Raw genomic sequence first — 7192 nt, forward strand, 5'->3', positions numbered from 1 at the left:
CTCGTCTTCTCACCTTATACTGACTTATGCACACGCCACCTTCTAGATCAAACTGTAGTCATATTGATGGCAGAATACGTGCTTGGCTGATCACAGCACCTTGTCGAACCCAGGACCCTATTTGCAGGATAGCCCTAAAATATATTTGTTGTAAGTAATGAATGAATATTCTCTATAAATTGTTTTGCCTTATTTTATTGTAATTGATTCTATTATATAATGTGCTAATATTATAGCCTGATGCAGCTCTGTTTTTGGAAGTAGATGGGTTATAAACCTTAAACGGTTAAAGGATGTAGTTGCATCAGAGGTCTCAGATGACTTTAGCAGTAATTTTTGAGGTGCAATAGCACTTTGTATTGGACTCCCTTGGAGCAAAGAGGCCAGAATTTTGGACCCTGCACTGACCAGTCATTGACTGCAGTCTTCTCCCAAAGAAGGACAGAAACCTGGCAAGATAGCTTCTGAGGCTTGGCTGCTACACTTGTCCACGTTCAAGTTCCCGGATTGTCTGAATGTCAAAAATATCCTCCCTTAATCCTCATCTGTAAGAGCAGCCCTATTTTCTCTTCATGATCAAGGCCAATTATATCTGTCAGAATGATGACTCCTTTCTTTGTCTGCTGGTCTCTTGGTGGAGCCTAAAGTAAGCAATAGATGCCTGCAATTTAAAGTTTCCTGTCACTCTGGTTTTGTGCCTTGATGGAAGTATTTGCCTTCTGGGAACAAGGTCACTGGGAGTGATAGCAAATAGGTCCACCCCTATTCTGACTCTTTGGTTTTCAGATCCACATATTCTATATACTGGGGACACTGTACCATATAATGGTCATTGATTAAAAATACATTCTTTATTCTGGAGGATGATGTACCATCCTTGAAGGGTATTATCTCAAAATGGTGCCTTAGCAGTGCCATAAAAAGAGCGTTCCATCACTCCATCAGGCTGGCAGCATCTGAGTAGAAGGGCATGAGATACAGCCCATGGATGCTATGGCCATGTGTCCACCGTTGTGAAGTAGGTCCCTTAGTCTGATGTGATGTCATATGGGATCCTGTATCAGCAGATCAAAAACTGGCTGGCTAAGGCCCTACAAGCAGGAAAGGCAAACCAAACCTCAAATATATGTTGATTTAAGTCAAGTTGAATCACTGCCTCTTTCGGAGTGGAAGAAATCCAGTGTAATGAACTTGCCATCAAATGGTTGGTTGGCCCATTTGAGACAGGGCGCCATATCATCTGCTCAGCATTGCCCTCTTTTTCTTGATGGTTGGGCTTTGGCAAGGGTAGGTGAGAGATCAGCCTTCATGAGTGGACGTCCATTCTGTTGGGCCAATGCATATCCATCTCTGCCACCATGGCCGTCCTGCTCATCAACCCATCACAGGCTGGCTGATGAGAGAGGCTAACGAGTCAGCCGGCACAGTCATTCTCTCTGCTTGGTTGTTTATGTCTTTTGTGTCTTTTGTGTTGGTGAATGGTCTCTGCTGGGCATTACCATGTGATACAAAGACCTTCAAACCTTTGAGTCCTCTTAGAGGTCTACCCACATGCATCTTCTGTAGACCTTCTTATTCCCATCTAGGTCCTAATCTGCCAGCTAAGCTAGTTTCCACTGTCCATGAGTTAATATCTATTCTAGTCTCAAGTCACTTTTCTTTCCATAGGAAGTAGATGATCAGGTGCATTGTTGCCCCAAACTCTGCCCATGGGGAGGACTTTTCCGCCCTGCTGTCTTTTAGGTTCATCTCTTAGCAGGACTGTAATGCAGTATCAGTATGTTTTCAGCTTTCACCTACCTACCATGTGCATAGAAACAGTGTTTTTCCCGCCTCCATCATTAGTCATAAGGGAGCCCTGAGCTGCCACAGGGCACAAGTAAGCTCATGTTGGGTCCTGGATTTTTCATTTCCATCTCTCAGTGCACTGAGATCTATGGCTTGCTGGTCTGATGGAACCCAGCTCATAATGAGCAGACCCCCCGCCTCTATTAAACTCCGTCACATGCCAGGAGCTCTGAGCTGGGCTGACTTCACATTTGTTCTGATCGAGACAAGACAGTTGGACATTTGTTCCCCACACCGTGCAGAGATTGTGCCTCTGCTTGATACTACCTGCAGCTGGGTAGCAATTTGATCTTTCTCTGGGGTTGTATTAGAGACCATTTCACTCCCTCCCAATACTCTGTTCTCAAGCTGAGCCGAATCAGTAGTATCTTGACCTCCGCCTTATTCCATTTTACTTCTCAAATCATCAGAACCTGGGGTAGGAGGGAGAAGGACATTATTCTTCTTCAAGAGCCCCATTCAAGACCACCACACCTACAGAAATGTTTGCCAGCAGTGATGGGGGCATCTACTGAAGCACCATGCCCTCTCCCACTCCTTCCCTCCAGATGAGCGCAGACTGACGCCAGTTCAGTGTGCTGTGTCCTGTCAGAACTCTCATGCGAACGCCAAGTGGGGAGAGTGCTTCACCATCACCAAAACAATCCACTGTTCCCGTGTGTCCTCCTCACAGATTTACAGAACGTTCAGGGAATTTGTGCTTTTAGTGTTTGTTCCTTTTTCATTGCTCTCTCACTCAGATTTCGGAGCTGCATCAAGGGCAGGAAGAGTGTCAGGGGCCTGCTGTCCTTAGAGTGGCCTGCTTCTACCACTCCATCCCACTGGGTTTAGGGCCATTTATACATCACACGAACTCTCTTCTTTTAGGATAAATTATTTCAAAGTAGTTCTTTGGTCTCAAGAAAATTGGCCCTGGTGAGTTCACTTCTTTGGTATGCATGGAATTCACACTTCCTGTCTGAATTCCACCTTAACCACACACATGCTTTCCAGGGCCCACACTGCGTTTGCTTGGCATCTTGACATTTACTTGGCAATTGGCCAATTTCAGCCTCACAGTATTTGTATCCATACGAGATGTAGCCTTAAATTGAGTCAAAGTGAGTGAATGGAAAATACATGTTGTATGGTCCACTTGTTTTCACTTAATGTTTTCATCCGTTGCAAAATTTTCCACCACTTACTCTTTTCCTGCTTCTGAACCCCTGCCCCCACTTTTTTGTGTTGTTTTTGGCATTTCCTATTCTAAATCTCATCTGAAATAAGCTTTTCACATATTGTTCTCATCGATAGCTCACATCCTCCTTTCCAGGCAGCTCTATCTCGAAGAACATCACAAGGTCAGAGAGATAACCTCGGCCAAATGTGGGAATTAAATAACACCGAGTTGTGACGAAGAAGTTGCCCTGTTTTTTTTCCAGGATGGCTCCATAGATAAATATATATATATATATATATATGCACTATATATAACCTTTAGAGATGAAATAAGGAATTGTTTTTTTTTTTTTGAAGAAAACTTAAATGTATATATCTATCTATATATATATCAGTGTCTTCATTTTTGTCAAGATAATATTCCCTAGATACTCTAACAAATAATCCCCAAATCTCAGAGGCTTTCATTTTTTGACACATACAAATGCCTGTGTAGGTTGAATGACTGTTGCAAATACGGTGATTTCTTCCTGTGGCTTTACAATGTCAGGGTCCTCTGCTTCTAGCGATGTACATGCCGAAGAGAGAGGGTTTCTTGCTGCCAGCCTGAAGCTGCTGTGTGCCTATCCCTTCTGCTCACTGAATGCAACTCAGTTTTGTGGTTCTAATAATTCAAGGCAAAATATCAAATTGCAGTTCAAGGTAAAATACCAAATTGAAGTAAAAGAGCTACTGAGAAGTAAATCCTCAGTAAATATTGACGGCACAGAAACGTTCACAGAAGGTTCTATATCTGCCATTCACATTTAGGGGGGCTGGGAAATGTAGCCTTCCTGTTCCCCAAGCAGAGGACCTAAGATTGGTGAACGTCTGGGCAGTCTCTATCAGAACCTCCTAAAATGAAAGAGGAGAATAAATCATTATTTTAGCACAATAACACCAGCTAAAGGAAGACAGTATCAATGGGCGCAGAGTAGTATTAGCAGTTAGGAGGAGAGACTCGTTCACTCCAGGTTTTCTGGAGCCCAGTCACGTCAGCATTTGCAGCCACTTGTGAGTTCCAGAGCTTGTAATTAACCCAGTGATGCAGTAGTTCCAAAGGTCACTTGGATCACTTTGAATTTAATCCACATTTTGTTGTGCGACTGTCATTTCTTCAAAGCCATATCTTTCCTCCAGGATACAATTATTAGCCCCTCCTCTGAGCTCTCATGGCAAATTGTTCCTGATCTGTTGAGCAGAGGCTGGGATAAACCCCCAAATTCCACAGGAGCAGGAGGAGGAGCAGCAGGTGTCACTGGTTCCTTAGCCTTACAGCACCTCATACAGAAGCAGTTGTACTTTTTCCTCACTGCTTCATTTGTGTCAGGCACTTCGGAAGGGAATGGAGAGCACTCACCTGATGTTGTGACCACAGAGAGAGAGAACTTGCTAAGGGAGGATAAGCTTGCTGTGACCTGATTCCCCAGGGAAGATGCTGACAGCATCTGGAGACTTTTGGAAAGTGGGCACTGTACAACGTCTCCCATTTAGGGGAAGGGAGGGCCATCGGTCCCATTTAACTTTTTACCTGGGACCTGGGGAGGTCATCTATCAGACAAGCTTACTTGTCTGTCCTCTATACCTCTCTTATAATGTTTAGTCGGTTTTAGTTTTCACTCCTTACTTTGTGCTTCTTTCTGTCCAAGATCAATGTGAACCTCTGAGTGACTGAGGGCTACATCTGATTCATCTCTGTTCTGTAGCACCTAGCCTGGCTTATGGCACATGGCGGGTGTCATTATTGGTGAACATATTCAGGAAGCGATAATCTAGACACTTTCTAGGTGTATATAATTGAGTCTAGATTTCTGAAGATGAATTAAAAAGCCTCTGACTGAGCAAGAAATATCTTTTGCTTCCCTTGACTTTGGCACTTCTAACCACCCCCCACAGTTAGTATGAATTATAATCATTCTAGTTGAAATTATTCTAGGATGCATACCACTTAATTCTTAATATGGGAACATGTTCTACTTATGACTTGTTCACAGTGGGTCATTTGTAAACACCAAATTAACTGACTGATTTATGAAAAAAACCACTAGGCCAGGAATACGATGTTTTTCTAGCTAGTCCAAGCTGCGAGTTTCAAAGGCAGAATATAAAAGATTAGTGAAGAACGTGTCAATTTTACTGTTTTAAACCAAACCCATCAAATTCTTCACGAGATTTGACTAGAATTTATTCTAGGTTTGACTGAAATAGTAACAGAGAATTTGGGGAAGACAGGAGACTATCTGAAACCTGCAATATTCTAGTTTTTTTTTTTTTTTCTTTTAAGAAATAAAAGATGAAAATAACTTCACCTATTCTGAGGCATTAGGTAAGAAGAATTGAAACAAAGAAACGTGCCAAGGGAGTGACTGGCTAACTTTGGGATGACAATCCTCTTTTTTTAATCTGTCGACAAGAACTGAACATGGGAGCATCCCACCAGACACATAGGCCAACTATCAAGTTCATGGCCTTCCAAAGAAAGAGGCACATTTCCTGCCCCGCAGTCGATCCCCATAGTGGCTTCTGTTTCTGTTTCACAGCTACTTTGCCTGTCTTTTGGCCTGAATCCTAGACTTTGGTTTTGTCTCCTGTGCTTTAAAGGTTCTTTCTACCTTAGATCAGTGACTTGCTTCAAATATGTTGAGTCTCCTGGCCCTTGGTTTTTGTTCTCAGCCTGGAGATGGCTTGCAAGCCTCTGGTCTCATCTGAGATGAAAGCGAGCTTCGAGGGAAAACATGTCGAATACTCCATATATAGGTTGATTAGGAACAAGCTTTATCTATCGAAAGCACCACAGAATTTATTTTGCATAAATTGGAACCTCTTAAAAGCATGCGACTTGATCTTCTCCCTCCAGTGTCTGCCCCATCTTCTATTTCCAAGTTGTTTAATGCACATTTGTAATCGCTGGGCCTCAAAGGGGATATGTTTAAAATCAGCCAGAAAGGACTTTGCTGTAATTTTGAGGGCCCAGGCTAGACACCCCGAAGGTATCCTGTATTGCTCTTTGCTACAGCAAATTCCTCATCAAGTATTGTCTGTTCATCCTTCCTATTGCCTTGATTGCTGTCCTACGTCAGGCTCTAACCCCCCCTCCCTCTCTCTTTAATGCCTACAGCACCTGGTCTTCCTAGGTGATCTCCCATCCAAATACTATCCAGGCCCAATCCTGCTTAGCTTCCGAGATCAGATGAGATCGGGCACGTTCAGGGTGGTGTGGACATAGACCTAATCTCTCTTGCTAGACCACGAAAGTAGCTTTATATTTAGTAGCTTCATCCTTCCTCAGTGATGGCTTCCTTTGAAACTATCTTCCTTGATACTTACATATACCAATTTTACCTCAATTAAAAAAAAAAGTGTCTTCCACACTCAATCCAGAATTTTAAGACATAAAGTACTCATGTCACTTTCAGAAGGAAGCAAGAGATGATGGGAAGTCTTTGGAAACATGCATACCTGGATTCAAATCTTGGGTCTGCTAGTCACTAATTTTGTGTCCTTAGATCATTTTTTGTCCACCTTTTTGTTTATTGTTTTGTTGATCAGTCAAGGTAGGTTAAGAGCGCTTATCTCTGCAAGTTTGGTGTGGACTTAACAAGCAACATGAGGAGTTAGCTTAGTGCCTGACCCGTAGTGGACACTCCGACACAGGTCTGTCTTTTGTTCTTCAGTTTAAAACTTTGGTGGTTACCTAGCATATAAAAGATAGATTGGAATGGACCATATCTGTTCTCAGAATCTTTCCTTTTTTGTTTTCCCTCTTGTACTTTCTCTTCCCCCATATATTCCAGCCACACTAAATGAATCACCAATGCTCAACACAGCGTATTTTTTTTGCCCCGATTTCCTGACTTTTAGATTATTCTCTGCACTAAAGTATTCTCGCCTCCTTTCTCCCTAGTTGAGTTTTATTTATTCTTCAAGATTTACCTTATTGATCTTTTCTCTGTGAAAAAAGGACAAAATTAGCCAGTAATATTCTAACAAGTAAAAATGCACATTAAATATAGGATAAAAGTAAATACTTTTCATGGATGAACAAATCTAATGTCTATTATAACGTATTATTATTTGAATAACTATTTATTATTTTTTGCTAAAAATTTGGAGTTAAAGAACTTTTTAGAAATCTTACATTTTTCAC

The 7192-nt window shown here is 42.0% G+C and overlaps 1 pseudogene; it reads right to left on the reverse strand.

Moving 5' to 3' along the window:
• Positions 1-6154: 6154 nt before the first annotated feature.
• Positions 6155-6273, reverse strand: LOC112483277 (annotated as a pseudogene).
• Between the last annotated feature and the right edge of the window lie 919 nt (positions 6274-7192).

The sequence above is a fragment of the Pteropus alecto genome, unplaced genomic scaffold, assembly GCF_000325575.1.
Source record: "Pteropus alecto unplaced genomic scaffold, ASM32557v1 scaffold65, whole genome shotgun sequence".
NCBI lineage: Eukaryota > Metazoa > Chordata > Mammalia > Chiroptera > Pteropodidae > Pteropus > Pteropus alecto.